Genomic DNA, 25,667 nt, shown 5'->3' with positions numbered 1-25,667 from the left:
TGGGTTGCCCAAAAAGTAATTGCGGATTTTTTAAAAGAAAGTAAATGCATTTTTAATAAAACTTAGAATGAACTTTAATCGAGTATACTTTTTTTACACTTTTTTTCTAAAGCAAGCTAAAAGTAACAGCTGATAACTTACAGAAGAAAGAATGCAATTACAGAGTCACAAGTTGTGAAAAAATTTGTCAACGCCGACTATATGAAAAATCCGCAATTACTTTTTGGGCAACCCAATACATTGTGCACCTACCAAAAAATTTCACAACAATAGTTTTTCCAACTGCCGAAAAAGTTCTCAACAAAATTTCCCCCAAGATAAATCGAAAGGCGTTTCCTCATCTTTTTACCATGAAATATTTCTATTCAATATCCAACCTAGAATCTGTCACTTCTCAGAAGTGCCTAAGGACATATTTTAGACAAAGAGTGAAACGTTCCACAAATTCTTGTATAACAAGTAAAACGTTCAAGGACTTTTGTGATATTTTTTTTTATCAACGAATGATAAGTAAGGACACCACTGGCCCTAGGCAATATTTTTAGGTGTTACAAATCAAAAGACAATCTCAACTTGCAATCTATTCCCAGCTGAGGTCATAATAACAAAAGCAACAACTATAGCTACCACCAGCAGTCAAAAATTGGCAGCAAACGAGCACCATCAGTGGAACCAAGGCAGTTTTAATATCAACAACAGCAATATCTTAAATACTGCAGTACTACAAAATATATTTGGTCAACAAAAAAAGGCCAAAACAAAAGATGAAACATTATTTTGTTGTTTCATCTTTCGAGAGAAGAAAAGTTCAACTTTATTTCAACATGTTTCTCGCAATACATTGAAGTTGAATGAATTTTAAGTGGGGAGAGAAAGGGTGATAGAATGGGAGGAGGTCCTTTGCCCAAAACTACAATTCCCTTCTTACTCATCTACTCTTCTGTTTGTTGAACATTCGCTTCTGCATTTCTTTGGCTGATGTCTTTTGTATTGCATTTAACAAAAGTTTTGTTCTCATCCCCATTTTTCTTGTTTCGTTTTTTTTTGGGGGGTTTCTTTGACTCTCTTGTACTTTTTGGCCCCCTTTTTCTGTTATTCAACCAGAAGATGTATGAATGGCAACAACTCTCTGGCACACTTGAAGACCTACACAAAAACTGAACAAAAATGAATGTTCAAAAGATTTATAGCCGACATTTGTATTTGAAACTAGACTAAAGGGGATGATGGCTGAGGGGGGATGAGCTCAAGATAAGAAAGGTGTAGAAAAGAACTTAAATGAGATCATGGGCGTAGTGGGGGGCGTGGCAAGATTAAGAAGAGTTGAGAAAGAAAAAATATAGAAAATTTATTAATTAAATTAAAATTGTACATCTTTTTGTATATTGGGCTGCCCAAAAAGTAATTGCGGATTTTTTAAAAGAAAGTAAATGCATTTTTAATAAAACTTAGAATGAACTTTAATCAAATATACTTTTTTTCTAAAGCATGCTAAAAAAAAGCAGTTGATAACTGACAGAAGAAAGAATGCAATTCCAGAGTCACAAGCTGTGAAAAAATTTTTAGACGCCGACTATATGAAAAATTTGCAATTACTTTTTGGGCAACCCAATATAAAAGTCAATTTGTGTTTGTCGGTTTGTTTGTGTGTTCCCTTATAGACTCAAAAATGGCTTTACCGATTTTCATGACATTTTCACTGATACTGAGGTGATAATAGGGTACTACATTTTTTGATATCTGAAGGAGGGGTGGACCCACCACCACTCCACTCCACCTTACCTTAATCTTCAGAAACGCCAGATCTCGGTGATGGGTGATGCGATTTAAGCGAAATTTTCTTATAGTAACCTAAAAATAAAAATTTGGGATGGGGTACCTAAGGGTGCCGCCCCACCCTAAAACCTACTAAATATATATTTAGACCAATCACGACAATATGGGACTCAAATGAAATGAATTTCGGATAAGAAAACGCATCTGATATCCAATTGGCGGACCAAGTATTAGGGGGGCTACCCCAACCTCCCCAAATCGTACATATTTACCGACCATGGTAATATGGGACTCAAGTTTCTGGGAGTCCACCCCTTCCCCAAAACACCCCCAAACAGGACTTATTTACTGACCCTGGCAATATTGGGCTTAAATAAAAGGCATTTGAGTAATTAGTAAAAAAATTCATAATAAAATTTTAATTTATTGTAAACTAGCTGAGCCGACCCCGCTCCTCCGTGCCGTCTTTTTCAGTTTATGGAGCCAAATTATCCTTTGAATATTTATTTTTGACAATTAAAGAACATTTAGCCTTGAATTGGTTTAAGGGGGCCAAACACTTCACCCTAAAATAGGATATCAAATTCGTTTTCTAATCGCAAATACCTTTGATTTGAGCCACTTATTGCAATAGTCAACAAATAAGACCGGTTTGGGGGGGTTGGTATCGTGCTCCACTCTCGTTGAGCCCCAAATTGTCATGGTGAGCAAATACGTCCTATTTATGGGTTGTAATGGGAGTGGTACGTTCCCTAGACAGTTGGTCCCGAATGTTGATATCAGATTCGTGTTCTACTCCCAAATATCTTTCATTTGAGCCGTATATTTCCATTGTCAGCAAATATGTCCGATTTACGAGGGTGTTTTGGGGATGGGACTGCCAATGGGTGACTTGGCCCAGAAATTATATATCAGATTCGTGTTTACCTCTAAAATATCTTTTATTTGAAATGATCAAAAATACATCCTATTTGGGGGGTGTTATGAGGGTAAGGTCACCCCATAGACACTTTTTACCAAATTTTTATATCAGATTCATGCTCTATTCCCAGCCCTGGTTCGCAGTGTCCATTGAGGAAGAGCTGACTTCCCAGAGTATTCGAAAGCGGAGAGCTCATTCTCTTCTTCAGCAGTGGTTGTAATGTCAGTTCTATCCCTACGAGCATTCTGCATTTTGTCTAATTGCGCTGCCGGTACAACAATAAGATACGCCCTCTATAGGATAGTGTCTCGAGTCCCCATTGAGGGAAGACTGGCTTGGTATTCCCAGAGTACATGAAAGCGGGGATATCTTCCTCTTCTTTAGCGGTTTCGCAGTGATCTGCTCATCGGGAGACCTGTTCTCTTTCCACCTTCCGTAGAAGTCGTTGTAATGTCCGTTCTATCCCTACGAGCATCCTGCATTTTACCTTATTGCGCTGCCGGTACATCCATTCGATACTCCCTCTATAGGATTATATCTGGAGTCCCCATTGAGGAAGGGCTGGTTTGGTATTCCCAGAGTACTTGAACTTGGGGAGCTCATTTTCAGCGTTTAAGCAGTGTTCAGTTTTTCGGGAGACCTGTTCTCTTTCCACCTTCCGTAGAAGTGGTTGTAATGTCAGTTCTATCCCTACGAGCATCCTGCATTTTACCTTATTGCGCTGCCGATACATCCATTCGATACTCCCTCTATAGGATAATGTCTGGAGTCCCCATTGAGGATGGGCTGGTTTGGTATTCCCAGAGTACTTGAAAGCGGGTAGCTCTTTCTCTTCTTCAGCGGTTTTTGCAGTGTTCTGCTCATCGGTAGACCTGTTCTCTTTCCACCTTCCGTAGAAGTGGTTGCATATCAGTTCTATCCTTACGAGCATCCTGCATTTTGCATTGAGTGAGGGCTGGTTTGGTATTCCCAGAATACTTGAAAGCGGGGAGCTCTTTTTCAGCGTTTTAGCAGTGTTCAGTTTTTCAGGAAACCTGATTCTCTTTTCAGCTTCGGTAGAAGTGTTTGGAATGTTAGTTCTATCCCTTAGAGCATCCTGGACTTTCGCCGTTGCGTTGCCGGTGCATACTCCTCAGCCTGCTTTGTCGTGCCCCGGATTGCTTTCTCGGTCTTTTTGTGAGCTAAGTAAAGCACTCGCTCACTACTACCTCCATCCCGCTGACCTCATCTCTCGACAGCGATAAAGGTTTCATTGACACTGTCGCTGTCTGAGTCTGAATCGGAAACACCACCTTTACTTTAAGGCTGGGGGACGAACTATGCATTCCTCTGGGTTATCCGCTACTTCCTCATCTGTTAGTCTGACGACTAGTTATCGCGCATAGAGCATATTTCTCGATTATAGGTGCCAAGGCACCCACACCTGTAGAAGGGGCGGACAACCTACGGTCTGATGCCACCACCGCAGCTCTTGGGTCTTTGGAATCCATTCTGAGCCTACTTCTGACACTTAGATCTGCCACTCCACTGGAAACAGATGCAGATCACCAACCGCTTATTGGATAATCAAATCGTAGCTATCCTTGATATGATTAACAAATTTTTGAGCAACGGAGCTAGCCGGGCTCAGCTGGTTGAGAATAAAGGTGGCATAAAAATATAGAAATTTAGCAAAAATCTTGTCCTAGTCCAAAAATGTTCCCCTCCCCGGATTGGAGACGTCTATGAAGGCGCAAAATACGACGACTCCTGTGCCATAGTGATGCATTACGGTAAATTTGAATGCACAACAAGCGGAAACGGAAATGGAAACCAAGCAAAGCTTCCCCCTTCAATGCACACAAACACCCAAACCAACACCAATTTGAAATGCACAAGCGAAAGGAAGCTAGTACCCCAAGGAAGGTAGTGTAAAAGGGGAGTGATTAGGCCAAAAACAAAGAACAAAGAATGCAACATTGCATAAAAGTGAATTATGAACAACAATTAGCAACAACGATAGTGACGACGACGACTACAAGTACGACTAACAGCATGGCAACTACTACAAAAGTTGGGAAACATTTAAATAATCCTCCCCTAGTTGCCGATTTTCTTGCAGCATCTTGCAACACCAGTTGGCCAAGACAAATTTGCAAAAATTAACAATTCCAAGCTATAATGACAACGAAAAGCACAAGGATGAAGGACGAAGAAATAGTGTGACAACAAACCTCACCAAAAAGACCAATAGCAGCAGCAGAAATGTCAACAGCAGCACCAACTTTCAACTATCATCTATGATTAGCCAACAGCAAAAGCAACACCCGCATTAAAAAGGAGAAACAAAAACTCCAAGAGCCATCCCATAAGCAAAGAAATTTAAAAAAAAAAATTTTTTAGAAGTATTTCAGCGACCAAGTTATAAACAAGGAAGATGAAGAGAATGCCAATTAGCAGCTGCTCATGTTGAACGTGAAAATTATCACTTCCACCAGCAGCAGCACCACCACGACAGATTATCAGCAACATTAAGTAATTAAACAGCAACAAACACCCCACTACCAAGACGACCACCATCACCATCAGCAGCAGGTTCAGTCCTTTGTGGTTAAATGGAAGGCAACTCAATTAAATTAGTGCCGAAACCGTAAAGACAGCTTAAGCAAGACATGTGGCTGGGAAAAACTTCATCACAAAAATGGAAATACACACATGGCTCAACATCAACAATGTGAAGCTTAAAAATTTGCTTTAATAACTATTTATACTCTCCACCATAGCAGGGGGGTATACTAATTTCGTCGTTCAGTTTGTAACTCCTCGAAATATTCGTCTCAGACCCCATAAGGTATATATATTCTTGATCGTCATGACTTTCCATGTCGATCTAACCATGTCTGTCCGTCTGACCGTCCGTCCGTCTGTCCGCCCGTCTGTCTGTCCGCCCATCTCTCTCTCGAAAGCACGCTAACTTTCGAAGGAGAAAAGATAGCCGCTTGAAATTTTGCACAAATACTTTTTATAGGTGTAGGTCAGTTGGGATTGTAAATGGACCATATCGGTTCATGTTTTTATATAGATGCCATATAAACCGATCTTGGATCTTGACTTCTTGAGCCACTATGGGACGTAATTCTTATCCGATTTGGCTGAAATTTTGCGCGAGGTATTTTGTTATGACTTTTAACGATTGTGCAAAGTATGGTTAAAATCGGTTCACAACCTGATATAGCTGTCATATAAACCGATCAGGGGTCTTGACTTCTTGAGCCAGTAGAGGACGTAATTCTTATCCGATTTGGCTGAAATTCTGCATGAGGTGTTTCGTCATGACTTCCAACCACTGTACCAAGTATGGTTCCAATCGGTTCATAACCCGATATAGCTGTCATATAAACCGATCTGGGGTCTTGACTTCTTGAGCTTTTAGAGGGAGCAATTCCTATCCGATTTAGCTGAAATTTTGCTCGACGTGTTTCGTCATGACTTCCAACAACTGTACCAAGTATGGTTCCAATCGGTTCATAACCTGATATAGCTGTCATATAAACCGATCAGGGGTCTTGACTTCTTGAGCCTCTATAGGGCGCAATTATTATCTGTTTTGGGTGAAATTTTGTACAACGGTTTCTCCCTTCAACATACGTGTCAAATATGGTCTGAACTGGTCTATACAGGTCCTAATACAGCTCTCCTATAAAACGATCTCGCTGTTTTACTTTTCGAGCCCCTAAAGGGCGAAATCCTTATTCGATCTGGCTGAAATTTTACACAATGACTTCTACTGTGGTCACCGACATTCATTCCATTATGGTCCGAATCGGACCATAACTTGATATAGCTTCAATAGCATAGCAATTATTTTCTTTTATCCTTTCCTTTCCTTTATTTGCCTAAAAAGAAACCCCGGCAAAATAACTCAACAAATGCGATCCATGGTGAAGGGTATATAAGATTCGGCGCGGCCGAACTTTGCACGCTTTTACTTGTTTTTTTGAGATAAACATGTGCATAATTTTGAGATCTTGGAAGTTTTTTATAAAAGTTTAATAATAGCATGTGATATAATGTCATGGCGTCTCGAGGGAACATTTTTCGGCAAATAAAGTTGCATGTGGTATAGATACACGGTGAAATAATTTCATAGTCCAATATTTCACATCGAAAATATCCTATGATATAATTATTCCTCTAAGAATGTAATTGTATGTCTTTGTAAAGGGTAGTCTTAGGAAAGGGTAGTTTAAGTACCATTTTCCTTTGGCAACCTTTCTCTTGGGAAAGCCAAGTTATAGCAATTTGTCCTTCAGAAATGGTAGTTTTTGTAACATGTCCTTAGGAAAGGTTAATTTTTGTAATATTTCCTTGAGAAAGGTTAGTTTTAGTACGCTTTCCTGGGGAAAGGTTAGAGTTTTCCCTTTCCTAAAGAAAGAATAATTTTTATTCTTGAGACAGGCTAAGTTTTATACCCTAAGATAACGTAGTTTTAGTAACCTTTCGCTAAGGAAAAGTTAGCTCTTTCCGAAGAGGAGGATTAGTTTAGAAGCTTTCCCTTTGCAAATTGCAAACATCACCCATGAACTAAGGAACAGGGGCAAACTTCTCACATATCAATGAGGGCATCCCGATTCAAGTTTAAGCTTAATGAGTCCGAACGGCGTGCCGCAGTGCGACACCTCTTTGGGGAGAAGTTTTGCATGGCATAGTCCCTTACAAATGTTGCCAGCATTAGGAGGGGAAAACCACCGCTGAAAATTTTTTCTGAAGGTCTCGCCAGGATTCGAACCCAGGCATTCTGCGTCATAGGAGGACATGCTAACCTCTGCGCTGAGGTGGTCTGCAACCTTTCCCTTTAGGAAAACATATATCGAAAATTATGATTAAAGTACCCGTTTCTTCACGAAAAGTATTCAAAGATAAGGGTCCCAACCTTTAAAATGGATAGATAGATGGATGGATTGGAACAACTTTCCTTAAAAAGGTTAAGTTTTCGTAACACCTTCAAGGAAAAGGAAAAAAATTTCGCAAAATGTATCCCTTATAGCCTCGTCACTAGGATAGAATAGTTTTCGTATCACTTTTCTTATGAAACCATATTTTAATAACCCTTTCTATAGGAAGGAATAGTTTAAGAACCCTTTTTCCTAGGAAAAGGTAGTTTTAATACCCTCTCCTCTCCTTAGCTTTAATGCCTTTTTCCTGGGAAAAAGTAGTTTTAACACATTTTTATTAAGAAAGGGAAGTTAAACAGTTTCTTAGAGAAAGGTAGTTAAAATTTTTCCATGGAAAATTACAGTATTCATACCATTCTTCTTTAAAAAAGGGTACTTTTGGTACCCCTTTCTTAAAACAATGTAGTTTTACCACTCCTTCCTTGAAGAAATAGTTTCTTATCCCTAAAGAAAGATTCTTATCCCTAAAGAAACTTTCCTCTAATCAAGTTAAGGGAAGAGTGGTTTAAGTACCCTAGGAAGGGGTAAGTTTAACACCCTGGGAAAGGGTAGTTTTAATACTCTTGAATACTACTCTATTCAAGAGTATTACCCCCTTACCCCAGGAATGGATAGTTTTAGAACCCTTGGAATGGGTCGTTGTGCCACCCTAGCCAAGGGAAGTTTTAGTACCTTAGGGAAGGGTAGTTTTAGTACCCAAGGTAAGGGTAGTTTAAGTACCCTAGAAGAGGCTTATTTAAGTACCCTAGAAAAAGGTAGTTTTCAAATCATAGGAAAGGGCATTTTTAGCATTCTAGGCGAGGGTAATTTAAGTAAAATAGAAAAGGGTAGTCTCAGTACCCTAGGAAAGTATAGTTTTAATACCCTAAGAAAGATAATCTTTGTTACCCAAAGAAAAGGTAGTTTTAGTACCCCTGGAAAAGGTAGTTTCAGTACTCAAAGAAAAGGTATTTATAATACCCCTCGAAAGGGTAGTTTTAGTATCCTTTTCCTAAAAAAGGTTAGTTTTAGTTTTAGTGCCCTTTTTTAGCGAAGAATAGTTTTAGTACACCTTTTCCTAGGAAAGGGTAGTTTTAGTACCCTTTTTTTAGCGAAGGGTAGTTTTAGTACCCTTTTTCTTAGCGTAGGGTAGTTTTGGTACACTCTCTCCTAGGAAAGGGTAGTTTTAGTACCCTGTTTTCAGCGAAGGGTAGATTTGGTACCCTTTTTCTTAGCGTAGGGTAGTTTTGGTACACTCTCCTCTAGGAAAGGGTAGTTTTAGTACCCTTTTTCTTAGCGAAGAGTAGTTTTAGTACACTTTTTCCTAGGAAAGAGAAGTTTTAGTATCCTTTCCCTAGGAAAGAGTATTTTTAGTACCCTTTATCTTAGCGAAGAGTAGTTTTAGTACACCTTTTCCTAGGAAAGGGTAGTTTTAGTACCCTTTTTTAGCGAAGGGTAGTTTCAGTACCCTTTTTCTTAGCGAAGAGTAGTTTTAGTACACTTTTTCCTAGGAAAGGGTAGTTTTAGTACCCTTTTTTAACAAAGGGTAGTTTTAGTACACTTTTTCTTAGCGCAGGGTAGTTTTGGTACACTATCCCCTAGGAAGAGGTAGTTCTAGTACACTCTCGACTAGGAAAGGATAGTTCTAGTGCACTATCCCCTGGGAAAGGGTAGTTCTAATACCCTTTTTCTTAGCAAGGGGTAGTTTTACTACTCTCTCTCATACGAAAGGGCAGTTTTACTACACTCTCTCATACGAAAGGGTAGTTTTTGTATTCCGGCCCCTAGGAAAGGGTAGTTTAAGTATCCTAGCCGCTAGGAAAGGATAGTTGCAGTACTCTTGCCCCTAGGAAAGCGTAGTTATAGTACACTCTCCCCTACGAAATGGTATTTTTAGCACCCTTTTTCTTAGCAAAGGGTAGTTTAATACACTCTCCCCTAGGAAAGCGTAGTTTTAGTACCCTGTCCCCTAGGAAAGAGTGGTTTTAGTACCCTTGCCCCTGGGAAAGGGTAGTTTTAGTACAATGGTCCCTAGGAAAGGGTAGTTTTACTACACTCTCCCTCAGAAAAGAGTATTTTAGTACCCTTTTTCTTAGCAAAGGATAGTTTTACTACACTCGCCCCGTAGGAAAGGGTAGTTTTACTACACTCTTCCCTAGGAAAGGGTAATTTTAGTACCCTGTCCCTTTGGAAAGGGTAGTTTTAGTACCCTTGCCCCTGGGAAAGGGTAGTTTTAGTACAATGGCCCCAAGGAAATGGTAGTTTCAGCACCCTTTTTTCTTAGCAAAGGGTAGTTTTACTATACTCTCCCCTAGGAAAGGGTAGTTTTAGTACCCTTGCCCCTAGGAAAGGGTATTTTTCCTACACTCTCCCCTAGGAAAGTGTAGTTTTAGAACCCTTGCCCCTAGGAAAGAGTAGTTTTATTATCCTTGTCCGCAGGAAATGTTAGTTTTAGTACCCTTTTCCCTAGGGATCGGTAGTTTCAGTACCCTTGCCGCTAAAAAAGGGTAGCTATAGTACATTTTTCTGTAGAAAATGGTAGTTTCAGCACCCTTTACCCTAGGAAAACATAGCTAAAGCACCCTTTTATTTACGAAAGGATAGTTTTAGTACCATTTTCACTATGAATAGGTAGTTTAACCACCCTTTTTACTATGAATAGGTAGTTTAAGTACCCTTTTCACTAGAAATGGGAAGTTTAATTTCCATTTTCACCAAGAATAGGTTATTTAAGTACCCTTTTCCCTAGGAAAAAATAATTTTATCAACCTTTCCTTGAATAAAATATAATCTTAGTTCCCTTTTCCCTTGGAAAGGGTAGTTCAAGTAATCTTTCCCCATTAAAACAGAAATTTAAGTAAGGGTAACTTAAGTATAGTAAAGTGTAGTTTTATTACCTCTTTTCCCTAGGAGAGGGTAGTTTTAGTACCCTTTTTCCTCGGAAAAGTTAGTTTAAGTATCCTTTTTCCTAATAAAGGTTAGTTTTAGCACCTTTTTCCTAGGAAAGAGTAGATTTAGTATCCTTTTTCCTATTAAAGAATAGTGTTGTTACCTTTTTTCTTAGGAAGAGGTAGTTTAATTACCCTTTTTCTTAAGAAAGGTACCAAACGCTACGCTTTCTTAGGAAAAAGGTACAAAAACTACCTTTTTCCTAAGAAAGCGTAGCGTTTAGTACTCGATCTCAGTACCCTTTTTCTAGGATAGTGTAGTTTTAATATCCTACCCTGAGAAAGGTTAGTTTTGCACCCTTTCCCTAAGAGAGGGTAGTTTTAGCATTTATTTTCTTAGGCAAGTATAGTTTCAGTACCCTTTTTCTAGGATAGAGTAGTTTTAGTACCCTTCCCTGAGAAAGGTTAATTTTAGTACACTTTCCCCTCCGAAAGGATAGATTTTGTATCCTTTTCCTTAGCAAAGGTTTGTTTTATTACCCTTTTCCTAAGGAAGGGGTACTTTTCCTTGGGAAAGGGTAATTTAATTACACTTTTTCTTAGAAAGGTGTAGTTAGGGTAGGTACCCTCTCCTAGGGCAAGGGTTTTGTTACCCCTTTCCTAAGAAAGGGTAGTTTTGTTACCCCTTTACTAAGAAAGAGTTGTTTTGTTACACCTTTTCTTAGCGTATTTTTAGTACCCTATTCTTTAGTAAAGTGTAGTTTTAATACCCTTTTCTTAGCAAGTAGGGCAAATGCGATTTGGTTACCCTTCCCAAATCACATTTGGTATTAAGGCTAATATGGTAATTCATAATTATAAACGATCGTAAAAGGATTCATGTTGTTGGTCTTATAACTTTACACTGATTTTGCTTGTAAAATGGAAATTTCCCCATAAGCATTCCATTAGAGAACAGGGACAAACTTCTCACATTTCAATGAGGGCTGTCAGTGCCTCCTTTTTATAGCCAAGTTCCAACGGCGTGCCGCAGTTCGACACCACTTTGCTGACAATTTTTTTTTTATTAAATTAAAATTCAAATTAAGTGTTTATCAAGTTTTAAGCTGTGAAAGAACAAATAAATGATCCAAACAATATGCATTTTCATGGCCACTCAACTAGATTCAGTGTTTAATTGCATGAACATGAGTAGTTCTTAACTATTTGCGGGTCACTTCAAACTGTTTGCCATTGACAAGTTTTAAATAATTTGAGATGTTTTGTAGCAACACTCGATTTCACTGGGGCAACAATCACTGTTTTTGGGGGGGAGATGAGGTTTTTTTTAAAAATAAAAAAAAAAAATACTTTAAAACAAGTAAGAGCATGCTTAGTTCGGCCGGGCCGAATCTTATATACCCTCCACCATGAATCGCATTTGTCGAGTTTTATGCGCTGTATCTCTTTTTAGGCAAACAAAGAATATTGCATAAGACCTGTTATGCTATCGGAGCTATATCAAGTTATAATCCGATTCGGAACACTAATGCATGCTGATTATTGTAGAAGTCATTTTGTAATATTTCAGTTCTTTCGGATAAGAATTGCACCTTGCAGGGGCTCAAGAAGCAAAATCAGGAGATAGGTTTATATGGAAGATGTATCAAGCTATTGATCGACTCAGACCATATTAGACACGTATGTTGAAGGTCATGAGATAAGCCGTTGTACAAAATTTCAGCCAAATCGGATGAGAATTGCGCCCTCTAGAGGCTCAAGAAGTCAAGATCCCAGATCGGTTTATATGGCAGCTATATCAGGTTATGTAGCGATTTGCGCCATACTTGGCACAGTTACTGAAAGTCATACCAAAACACCTGGTGCAAAATTTCAGCCAAACCGGATGAGAATTGCGTGCTCTATGGGCTCAAAAAGTCAAGATCCCAGATCGGTTTATAAGGCAGCTATATCAAAACATGGGCCGATTTAGCCCATTTACAATACCAACCAACCTACACTAACAAAAAGTATTAGTGCAAAATTTCAAGCGGCTAGCTTTATTCCTTCGAAAGTTACCGTGCTTTCGACAGACAGGCCGACGGACGGACGGACATGGCTAGATCGACTTAAAATGACATGACGATCAAGAATATATATACTTTGTGGGGTATTAGACGCATATTTCGAGGTGTTACAAACAGAATGACGGAATTAGTATACCCCCATTCTATGGTGGAGGGTATAAAAATAGATTTGTGTTTGTTTGTAGGTTTGTTTGTTTCTGTGTTCCTTATAGACTCAGAAACGGGTGAACCGATTTTCTTGAAATTTTCACAGATGGTGCATAATGACCCCGTGGTGAACACTAGTGTACTACACTTTTTGATATTTGAGGGGGGGGGGCGGACCCTTCCCCTTACCCTAATTTTCAGAAACGCCAGATCTCGCAGATGGGTGGTGCGATTTAAGCGAAATTTTCTGTGCTCTCACATAGTACCCTAAAAATAAAAATTTGGTATCCAAATTTCGGATGGGTTACCTAGGGGGGCTGCCCCACCCTAAAACCTACCAAACATATATATACACCAATCACGACAATATGGGACTCAAATGAAAGGTATTTAGAATAAGAAAACGTATCTGATATCCAAATGTCGGACCAAGTGCTTGGTGGACCACCCCAAGCCCCTAAACACCCCTAAATCGGACATATTTACCGATCATGGCAATATGGGACTCAAATTAAAGGTATTTGCGAGTAAAGCACAAATCTGATATCAATATTCAGGAAAAGTGTCTATAGGGCCACCCCACCCCCACAACACCACCCAACCCCCAAAACACCCCTAAATCAGACATATTTACCGATCATGGCAATATGGGACTCAAACTAAAGGTTTTTGCTAGTAGAATACGAATCTGATATCCAAATGTGGGACCAGGTTTCTGGGGGTCCACCCCTTTCGCAAAACACCCCCCAAACAGGACTTATTTACTGACCATGGGAATATGGGGCTTAAATAAAAGGTATTTGAGTGTAGAATTGGAATATGATATCCAAATATGAGACCAAGTGTTTGGGGGGCCGCCTCTCCCCAAAAACATCCCCAAGGGGCCATATTTACGACCATAGCAATATGGGGCTCAAATAAAAGGTCTTTGGGAGTAAAGCACGACTTTGATATCAATATTCGGGAAAAGTGTCTATGGGGACACGCCACCCCCACAACATCACCCAAATAGGAAGTATTTTCTGACTATTACAATATGAGGATCAAATAAGGGGGGTTTTAAAGTGGAACACGAAACCGATATATCCTTTCAAGGCCAACTCAATGAGTGGTCGCCCATCCACCAAAACATCCCCCCCCCCTCAAGCCGGCCTTGTTGGCCGACTATGGAAATATGGGGCTCAAATTAAAGGTATGTGGGAGTAGACCACATATCTGATATCAACATTAGAGGCCAACTGTCTAGCGGACGTCCCACCACCATAACAAATCCCCCATTGGACGTATACCAAGACAATTTGGGTCTTATAGAGAGTGGAACTAAGTTTTTATAGTTTTTGGGGCCAATACTCCAAACCGGACATATTTGCTGACTTTTGCAATAAGGAGTTTAAATGAGATTAGAAAATGAATTTGATATCCAATTTTGAGGCCAATGGCAATATAGGGTTCAAATAAATGATATATAGAAATATGCAAATAGAGCAGGTTGCTGATATATTTTCCGGGCTTATTGTTTGGGGGACCCCCCAACGTTGACGATCCACGCAAACGAAAAAAGGACCATGATTTGCGGATCTGCACCTGGAATGTCCGCACTCTTTATAGAGAAGGTGCAGTATACGCGCTGGCAGATGTATAAGAGAAGTACAAGGCAGATATAACCGCCTTACAGGAAGTGCGATGGACTGGGAATGGCGTCACTACAACACCAAACGGTGACGAACCATACTATAGCTGCCATAACACGATGCATCCATTTGGCTGCGGATTTGTGGTTAGTCGGAGACTTAAACACCTTGTCTCCAGCTTTACTCCGGTGGATGAGAGGCTAGCCATAATCCGCATAAAAGCCAAATTCTTCAACATCAGCCTGATTTGTGCCCATGCCCCGACGGAAGGCAAAGCCGAGCAGACCAAGGATATTTTCTACGAGCGCCTAGAGAGAGAATATGATCGCCCGCCCATGATATTAAAATTGTTCTGGGAGATTTTAATGCGAAAATAGGGAAGGAAGACATCTTTGGTCCAATGGCGCAATGACAAACTATTGCCCACTCGATGGAAAATGCCGCGAATTCTGTACCTGGATACCGGAAGCCTCCTCCAAGAAGCCCATGGTACGACTAAGAGTGTGGAGATACTACAGAAGCGAAGAATATGGCATATAGAGCATCCCTGCAATCAGTAGAGGTAACGGGAGAAAAGGAGAGATGAGAAACGTCTATTCCGCAGAAAGAAAAAGGAAATGGAAAGACGTGAGTGTGAGCGAATTGAGATGTACAGGAGTCAGAATGAAGTCCGGAAATTCTACCAAAGAATTAAACACCAAACCGATGACTTTGGTGCAGGCACATCCTCCTGCAGAGACAAAGAAGGAAATCTTGTAACTGACACAGACAACATGCTGAGGATATGGAAAGAACATTTTACCCAACTGCTAGTGTCCGATGTTGGCGGCGAAGAGGATACCGCAGAACCAATCCCTGATGACGGTATAGAATGTTTTTACCTACTAGTCAGAATGAGATCCTAGTAGCAGTAACCCGATTAAAGAACAACAAGGCAGTAGGAGCCGACGGGTTACCCGCTAAACTATTTAAGACCGGAGGCGACACGCTGATAATGATATGCATCAGCTTATCTGCGCAATCTGGCCAGAAGAACGCATACCCGATGATTGGAACCTCAGCATACTATGTCCCGAACACAAGAAAGGAGGCAAGGCGGAATGTGCCAACTACAGAGGAGCAACAGTCTCCTCCCCATCGCATACAAGATACTCTCGAGCGTACTGTGTGTAAGATTAAAACCTAAAGTCAATGAGATAATTGGGCCCTATCAATGCGGCTTTAGACCAGGTAAATCCACCCTAGACCAGATATTCACACTGCGCCAAATCCTGGAAAAGACCCGAGAAGGACAAATTAACACCTACCATCTCTTTGTTGACTACAAAGCCGCCTGCGATACTCCTTTACGTTCAAAGGTATTTCAAGCCATGCCTGAGTTTGGTATCCCTGCAATATTAATAAGACACTGCAGGATGACACTTGCTGATACGCGTTCCTCAGTAAGAATAGGAAAGACTCTCTCTGAACCATTTAATACCAAACGAGGTTTTAGACATGGAGACAGCCTATCGTTTGATCTCTTTAATATCCTGCGGGAGAAGATTATACGAGATACACTAATCACAAGAGAGCACATGCTACTCGCCTATGCCGACGATATCGATATCATAGGTCGGTCACCGGAAGTAGTAACTGTAGCCTTCGAAAAAATCGAAAGAGAGTCAGTGAAAATGGGTCTGGCAGTAAATGGAGATAAGACGAAATGGATGGTTTCAACTCCCAAAAAGCCTTGCACAACCGAGCAGATAAAGAACATGGAGAAAGTTGGGAACCACAACTTTGAGATAGTCAGTAACTTTATCTACCTCGGCACCGCCGTAACCGAAACGAATGACATCAGTTTTGAGATAAAGCGAAGAATAATACTGGCAAACAGATGCTACTTTGGACTAAGTAAGCAGTTTAGAAACAAGGCCACCTCTCGACAGACGAAGGCTACACTTTACAAGACACTGATACTATCCGTGCTGTTATATGGTTCTGAAGCATGGGTACTTGTGAAAGCAGATGAGGCAGTACTTGGAGTGTTTGAGAGAAAGATTCTTCGTAAAATATATGGACCAGTTTGCGTTAACGGAGAATGAACCACGAGCTGTATGAGCTGTATGCCGACGATAGCATAGTTACAGGCATCAAAATACAACGGCTGCGTTGGCTAGGACATGTTGCCAGAATGGATGAAGAAGCTCCAGCAAAGAAGTCTTTTGAAGGCAAACACGGTGGTACACACAAACCGTGAAGACCAAAAGCCCGATGGAAAGATCAAGTTGTGGGAGACACCTCGAAACTTGGTGTCAGAGATTTTAGAATGAGCGCAGAAGATCGAGGCGCTTGGAACGCTATTCTACGTTCGGCTAGTGGAACAAATATTATGTCATAGCCATTAAAAGAAGAAGAAGATATTGTTAAACGCTTAGTTTAAGAAGGCGGAGCGTAGCGTGCCTGGGTCAGCTAGTTTTGTATAAATTTTTTTGCCAGAAACCATGGTGGTGGGTTCCCAAGATTTTGGGCCCGACCAAACTTAGTACGCTTTTACTTGTTTATTTCCTCATCAAGCTTTTATTGCAAGCTTTGGTTGTTTTTTTTTTTTTTTTTGTTTTCCCGTTGGTTTTGTTTTGTGCAAAGTTTGTTCCAAATCATGCCCTCTTATGTTTTGGGTTGGTTGCATTACCTTTCTACGATGCTTTGGAGACTAATGCACTTGGATTATCACTGCAATGCTGTGGTTCTTCGTCTGTACCTCTTAACCAGCTACTACTTGAATTCTTGAAATGGCAGGGCAGGAAAGGAAACGCCTTGCCCTGCCATTTTATAAATTTAATCTACCCCATCCCCCAGACACAACGAATAAGAAATAAAATATTGGATTTTCACCTGCCACAAGGATGGATGGATGGATGGATGGATTTTGTAGCTGTTCTTGTTTTTCAAGAATTCTGCTCCTAATGTTGCCAACTAATTACGTTATTTTTCCAGCGCTAAAGTTCTTATGGGAATTATCTGGAAAGAAAGCAAAAAAGGAAATAGATTAATGTGGTTGAGAGCTTTTCTTTTCATCCATTTACTTTAAGGCAACAGTGGAGCAGTAAAGAAAACTGAAATTTAAGGAAAAACTTCAAACTTAAGAAAATGCGAAAACAACTGCGGTGAGGCTTGTACTGACAGCACCAATACAATGATAGTCTGCCTCAAACTGTTCATACCAGCTCTGAAATGTATATGCCGCAAAATCAAAATCTGTTCATTAACTCTACTCGAAGCCCCTCCTGCCATTTCATGCTCCATTACTTTTGTTATTCTTAAATATGAAAATTTTTGTTTTCTCTTTGGATTTTAACATTTTAATGTTTATGCTTGTTTTGCCGTTTGTTTACTTTATAATTTGCTTTAATTACTGTTGATATTGCCACAAATGGCTTTTGTGCGCTTCCTTTCAGTTTTAGCTGCCAGCCACCAGCTACCAGCTGTCTGGCGCAGTTCACTACCCCTTTTGCACGAGGGAAGCAACATGTTTTCAAATCACCTACACCATGTATTGAGGGCTTTGGTTTCCAACTTTGTGGCTGTTAATTGCAATTTTTAATGGACTTCAATATGGCCACCAACTACCGCCACCGAAAGGTTCGTAGGTAGTTAAGAGGCCTGTGTTTCGCTTAATGGCCGCTTACAATAAACACTGCCGAATGGTTTGATAAGATGTAACAATTCTGTTTTTGTGGTCGTTTTTATATGAGCCTATAAACTTTTATGCTATTAGTATAACAACAGATGTTAATGAAATTGCCAACCAACACCCTCCCCCCCCCCATGCAATGTTATTGAATTTTTATGTTTGGCCCAGCATTAACTTCTTGTTGAAAAGCATTTCGTCTGGAGTATAGGTATATGGCTAAAATAAGCAAAAAATTTTGGAAGGATTTCAACAACAATGTAGATTTAATCAGAATTATCAAGGGATTTGAATTGTTCAAAATCAATCAAAGCTGAGCTATCAATCAATCAAAACAAAATCAAGTCGCTTGCTGCACATATGGCTGGGGGTATGAATTCAAAGGAAAAAAACTTGACAAAATTTTCCATGAAATTTTTTTATTTTTATTCCCTCCACCATAGCAAGGGGGTATACTAATTTCGTCATTCTGTTTGTAAATACTCGAAATATTCATCTGAGACCCCATAAAGTATATATATTCTTGATCGTGGTGACATTTTATGTCGATCTAGCCATGTCCGTCCGGACGGACGTTAGGGTGCTTTCGACAGACAGACGGAAGGAGTCAAGCTAGCCCCTAAAGGCCTCGATTTTCATCCGATTTTGGCTGAAACAGGGAACAAAGGCTTGTGTTATGACTTCCAGCATCCATGCCAAGTATGTTCCGAATTGGTCCTTAAACAGATATTGCCTCCATATAAACCGATCCCCGGATTTGACTTCATGAACCTTAAGAAGCCTCAATTTTCGTTGATACTTAGAGTCCAATGGCCTTCTTAGCGAGAGACAGTATATTAATCCACCAGTTTGATGAGAGTAAGGTCGTAGCTCTGGTTATCTCCAAGGCATTTGATAGGTGGCACGGTGGACTTTTATCATAGCTTGTCGCTTTTGGTGTCGGTAATAACTTCGTTCGATTTATATCGAGCTTTCTCAGAGATCGCCCTATACGAGTTGTTGTAGATGGGTTCTCATCAGATGAGTATACATTGACCGCCGGTGTGCCACAAGGCTCTGTCCTTTCCCCTTCCCTTTTTATACCCACCACCGAAGGATGGGGGTATATTCATTTTGTCATTCCGTTTGCAACACATCGAAATATCCATTTCCGACCCTATAAAGTATATATATTCTTGATCGGCGTAAAAATCTAAGACGATCTAGACATGTCCGTCCGTCTGTCCGTCTGTCTGTTGAAATCACGCTACAGCCTTTAAAAATTGAGATATTAAGCTGAAACTTTGCTCAGATTCTTTTTTTGTCCATAAGCAGGTTAAGTTCGAAGATGGGCTATATTGAACTATATCTTGATATAGCCCCCATATAGACCGATCGGCCGATTTAGGGTCTTAGGCCCATAAAAGCCATATTTATTATCCGATTTTGCTGAAATTTGGGACAGTGAGTTGTGTTAGGCCGTTCGACATCCTTCGTCAATTTGGCCCAGATCGGTCTAGATTTGGATATAGCTGCCATATAGACCGATCCGCCGATTTAGGGTCTTAGGCCCATAAAAGCCACATTTACTATCCGATTTTGCTGAAATTTGGGGACAGTGAGTTGTGTTAGGCCCTTCGATATCCTCCGTCAATATGGCTCAGATCGGTTCAGATTTGGATATAGCTGCCATATAGACCGATCCGCCGATTTAGGGTCTTAGGCCCATAAAAGCCACATTTGTTAGCCGATTTTGCTATGATTTGAGACAGTGAGTTGTGTTAGGCCCTACAACGTCCTTCGTCAATTTGGCTCAGATCGGTTCAGATTTGCATATAGCTGCCATATAGACCGATCCTCCGATTTAGGGTTATATGCTCATAAAAGCTACATTTATTATCCGATTTTGCTGAAATTTGGGACAGTGCTTGTTTTAGGCCCTCCGACGTCCTCTGTGAATTTGGCTCAGATCGGTCCAGATTTGGATATAGCTGCCATATAGACCGATCCTCCGATTTGGGGTCTTAGGCCCATAAAACACGCATTTATTGTCCGATGTCGCCGAAATTTGGGACAGTGAGTTAAGTTAAGCCCCTTGACATACTTCTGCATTATCGCACTGATCGGTCCAGATTTGGATATAGCTGCCATATAGACCGATCTCTCGATTTTAGGTTTTGGGGCCATAAAAAGCGCATTTATTGTCCGATTATTCCGAAATTTGGGACAAAGAGTTAAGTTAAGCCCCTCCACATATTTCTGCTATGGGACATAAGTTATGAATTTTGCACCGGATTTTGACGAAAGGTGATTTACATATATAGCCGAGGTGGTGGGTATCCAAAGTTCGGCCCGGCCGAACTTAACGCCTTTTTACTTGTTCTTATTCTATTGACGATCTATTGGGTCAGACTTCGAATTCAGTCTACTCATTTGCCGATGACAGTAGTCTGTGTCATTCATATTTATTCGACCATAGGCCCAGTCCTCAAGAAATTGTGCGCATCATGGATGAGACGCTCTCCCAGGATTTGTTGGCCATTTCCGAGTGGGGTAGAATCAGTGTTCGGTTCGAAATGTGTTCATTCACCGTAACGTTGCGTCCAACAGCATCTTTGAAAAAATACGGTCCAATGATTCCACCAGCGTACAAACCACACCAAACAGTGCATTTTTCGGGATGCATGGGCAGTTCTTGAACGGCTTCTGGTTGCTCTTCACTCCAAATGCGGCAATTTTGCTTATTTACGTAGCCATTCAACCAGAAATGAGCCTCATCGCTGAACAAAATTTGTCAAAATTTGAACACATTTCGAACCGAACACTGATTTTGGTAATAAAATTCAATGATTTGCAAGCGTTGCTCGTTAGTAAGTCTATTCATGATGAAATGTCAAAGCATACTGAGCATCTTTCTCTTTGACACCATGTCTGAAATCCCACGTGATCTGTCAAATACTAATGCATGAAAATCCTAACCTCAAAAAAATCACCCTTTATTATTTGAGCCCCTTTTGCGAAATAGTAGGCAAAGACGGCCGTTTTGAAGGGGGCCATACCCTGAAATATTATCAGAATCGTTCTAGAACACGATTTTGTTGGAGCCCCATAATGTCAAGCATTTTGAAGTTGGCGATCAAGATATTCTGTGTTACGGGTCTCGTTAAAATCCACACAAAATATTTTTTTTTGTATTGCTTAAAAATCACTTTTCAAAGCTACCACATGGGATACCACATTTTTAAAGATCCGCAGCTTCTGCTGTGTCTCTCCCAATTTGTGGGTAAAAAGAGCACAGTTTTACTGCTGTCCTATTCCATCCTGATCGGCTTTCATTTATCATTTTTAATTCCTTTTGTTTGGCTAGGATGGGGGGAGAGGTATTGCCCTCTGACACGTCCATTCATTTGAGTACAATATATACTTGGTCGTCCTGCATGACAGTTCGATGTTGTTTTTATTGGCAGAACATCGGTCCCCCCGAAGCTAAGACCCAAAAGAGAATTTATTTTAGTCCTTTGCTGTTGTGATCTACATGTCCTGCTGAACGGCAGGACGTCACTCGGATCCTTATATAAACATTAGATCAAACTCTACTGTTAAAGACCTTTCTTTTAATGCACATATCTCGATCGAACTACACGTCATATTGAAGGGTATTTAGTAGGTGGGCTGGTCCCAGACTCCGCAAAATGTGTATACCAGATTCATAGTCAATTCCCAAAGACCTTTCATTTGAGACCCATTTTGGACATTCATGCCCGTTTTGTGGGTTTTTGGGGTTAAGGTGGCCTCATAACCCATTGGACCAAATTCCTATAACATATGTGTACACAACTTCCAAACACCTTTCAGTTGATACCCATATTGTCCCAATCGGTAAATATGTCCTGTTGAGGGGGGTGAAGAAGCACCTCAGACACCAAGAAATAGATTATTTTGTTTTATCAGATTCTTACTCTACTTTTAATACCTTTCATTTGATGTCCATATAGTCCCAATTAGTAAATGTACCCTGCTGGGGGGGTTTTGAAGGGTGGAGAGAACCCTCAGACACCAAGGAATACAATTTTATTTCAGATTTGTAGTCTACTTTTAAATACCTTTCATTTAATACCATATTGTCCAAAGCGGTAAAAGTGTTCTGTGATGGTGTTTTTGGGGGCTCTTAAGGTGGCATTTTTATGCCATGTTTGTACTCTACTCTTGAATACCTTTCATTTGTTACCCATATTGTCCAAATCGGTAAACATGTCCGTTCGGGTGGGTTCTGGGATGGGGCGTTCCCCCTCCAATATTTTATACGAATTTCGTGGCTTTGGGATACCAGAAGGTGGCATGCAAAATTTCGCTTATATCGATGCTCCCATCTCCGAGATCTGGCGTTTTTGAAAATTATCGCTCTAAAAGCAGAGCAAATCTTTTCTTTTATCCTTGTTTTGCCTAAGAAGGGATGCCGGGAAAAGAACTCGACAAATGCGATCCATGGTGGAGGGTATATAAGATTCGGCCCAGACGAACTTAGCACGCTTTTACTTGTTTATGGTAATAGTAGGGCACAGTTGGAATGTCCCACAAATTTTAACAGCCTTAAATGAGATGAAATGATAATCCTTATCATTTGGGAATCCCATCAAACTGGGATGAAACCTCTCTCTGGCATAGCGCCTGTAAAAGTTTGCCCAAAACTGCTGATTACAAAACCCATAAAAACTCCAAAAAAACATCGAAAAAAACTTTAAATTTTCCAAATCCTTAAATTAAAGCTATTCACCTGCTAAACTAGATGCTCTAGTCTGTGATGTTTATCAAACCTTTTGGGTGTCCATCCTTTCATCCATTTGGTCATTTCTCATGACTATTTATAACCATTTTTTATTGCACTTTTTTTAATTACAATTTTCTCATTTGTTTTGTCGGTTTTTTATTCCTGTTTCAAAAATAGAATTTGCACCTTCACAAACTTCCATATCAAATAAATGAATGAAATTGTATTCAAATGTACTCTGGCTAGCACAACGTTTGGCTATGCAAATGTTTTTTATGTGTATTTTGCTGTTGGAGCCTGCAGCTGGAGCTATAGCAACAACGGCTGCTACTCCTGCAGCATTGGCAGACGGCACAAGCACAGAACAACAAACTTTTCCCATTCGGATGGATGTTAACAAATGCAAAACTGACATCAAAATAAAAATCACAAAAGTAATAATGCTCCGAAGCATGTTCACGTAAATGTGCTACAAATGTACACATCCCGGCCGCCGCCAGAGGTGGCTCGCTAGAGGTAGCCGCACAGAATGAGGTAGAAATGGTGGAGCTGGTTGTGTGTTTCGTTGTACATGTGTAGATGATAACCACTGACATATCCCATGCTAGAGTGTCCATCATCCCTCCTACTATTTGTGGTGGTCCTTAGCCTTCTCCTTTCTATGATCCTTTAGGGAAAATGAACAACAATAAATGCTGCTGTGGCCATCAATGAAAAGAAGCCAAGAGGTAGGGGCGAGCGAGCGAGCAAGCAGGGGGGAATACAAGCAACATGAACTGGCAACAAGAGAAACTCAATAAAAAAAAATGGGGTTGTATGTAAACAAAATATATGCCATGCCGAGTGGCAGAGATGAGCCAAGCAGTCATTCTGCCACTCAGTCAGTCAGCCAGGCAGTCAGTCAGTCAGCCAGCTAGTCATTTTGATATCGAGGGAATCAGAAGGCAAGCAGTCAACCATACAGCCGGTTTATAGTAAAACTAAGTTAGTATTACAACTATATGGCCTGCAGACCAAGCATGCAATAAAAGTACGAAGCAACAGACACATGGATGAACAAACGGAAGGACAGACGGACGGACGGACTGACTGACTGACAGATAAATAGACAAAGACTTTATATTAAAATGACTGGTTTGTGTGCTCATACATGCGGAACTGGAAATGAAATGCGAATATAAAGTCCTAGTAATTGCAAAATACGTTTGCTGCTGGCATGCCTGCATTTTGCAACGTTTTGGGTAAAAACAAATTGTATTGTGTTGCTGCATGCAACACACGTCACATTGTCACACACACACACACACACACACTAAAGCAAACTTGTGAGGGAATTTACTTCACCTCAAGAATAGTGTTGCCATATCCAAAAGGACTTGGTAAGGTCAGGTTAGGTAGAAACGAGTAAAAGCGTGCAAAGTTCGGGCGGGCCGAATTTTGCAACCCACCCCTGGTTGGGGGTGGGTTGCCATTTTGGTTATAGACCGATTTGAACCTTACTTAGCAAAGTTGTTGAAAGTCATAATAGAACACTATATGCAAAATTTCAGTCAAATCGGATAAAAATCGCTGCTTGTAAGGGCTCAAGAAGTCAATTTGGGAGATCGGTTTATATGGGAGCTATATCAGGTTATAGACCGATTTAGACCGTATTTAGCACAGTTGTTGGAAGTCATAACAGAACCCTATGTGCAAAATTTCAGCCGAATCCGACAAAAATTGCGGCTTGTAAGGGCTCAAGAAGTCAAATCGCGAGATCGGTTTATATGGGAACTATATCAGGTTCTTGACCGATTTGAAACGTACTTGACACAGCCGTTGGTGATTATAACGGAACGCTATATGCAAGATTTCAGCCAAATCGAAAGAAAATTGAGGCTTCCAAGGGCTCAAGAAGTCAAGTCGGGGGAGCGGTTTATATGAGAGGTATATCTAAATCTTAACCGATATGTCCAATCCTGGCGAAGATTATACGACTTGCAGATGTGAATAGATATGGCACACTAATCACAAGAGAACACATGCTACTCGCCTATGCCGACGACATCGACATCATAGGTTGGTCACCGGAAGTAGTAAACTGCAGCCTTTGAAAGAATCGAAAGAGACTCAGTGAAAATTGGTCTTGCAGGAAATGGAGATAAGACGTAATGGATGGTTTCAACTCCCAAAACGCCTTGTACAACCGAGCAGATAAAGAAAATGGAGAATTTTGGGAACCACAACTTTGAGATAGTCAGCAATTTTATTTACCTCGGCACCCCCGTAACCGAAGCGAATGAGACCAGTTTTGAGATAACGCGATGAATAATGACGAAGGTTACACTATACAAGACACCGATACTACCCATTTTGTTATATGCTTCTGAGGCATGAGTACTTGTGAAAGCAGATGAGGCAGTACTTGGAGTATTTGAGAGAAGGATTCTTTGTAAAATATATGGACTAGTTTACGTTAATGGAGAATATAGGTGTAGTATGCTGCGTTGGCATATTGTCAGAATGGATGAAGAAGCTCCTGCAAAGAAGTTTTTGAGAGCAAACACGGTGGTATACGCCAACCGGGAAGACCAAAAGCCCGATGGAAAGATCAAATGATGGGAGACACCTCGAAACTAGATGTCAGAGATTATAAAATGGGTGCAGAAGATCGAGGCGCTTGGGACGCTATTCTGCGTTCGACTAGTGGAACAAAGGTTCTGTCACAGCCAATTAAAGTAAAGTAAGTTATTTAAATTAATTTAATTTTTTTATTTAAATTAATTTAATATATTTTTATTTTATTTTATTTAAATTAATTTAATTTTTTTCAATTTTTTTTTATTTTATTTTATTTTATTTTATTTTATTTTATTTTATTTTATTTTATTTTATTTTATTTTATTTTATTTTATTTTATTTTAT

The 25,667-nt window shown here is 40.2% G+C and overlaps 1 protein-coding gene across 2 annotated transcripts in view; it reads right to left on the bottom strand.

Annotated features, from left to right (window-relative positions):
• Nucleotides 1–25,667, bottom strand: part of LOC106084714 (45 kDa calcium-binding protein) — a 114,784-nt gene that overhangs the window by 67,316 nt on the left and 21,801 nt on the right. Inside the window, exon 2 of one of the 2 annotated variants that reach the window (XM_013248600.2) lies at nt 17,221–17,346. The gene's annotated coding sequence lies outside the window, so the exon portion shown is untranslated. Of the gene's footprint in view, nt 1–17,017; nt 17,143–17,220; nt 17,347–25,667 lie in introns of those variants that run through there. The other variant, XM_013248601.2, reaches the window with a different exon arrangement.

This window comes from Stomoxys calcitrans, chromosome 2 (assembly GCF_963082655.1).
Source record: "Stomoxys calcitrans chromosome 2, idStoCalc2.1, whole genome shotgun sequence".
NCBI lineage: Eukaryota > Metazoa > Arthropoda > Insecta > Diptera > Muscidae > Stomoxys > Stomoxys calcitrans.
This window is presented reverse-complemented; position numbering and strand designations above follow the sequence as displayed.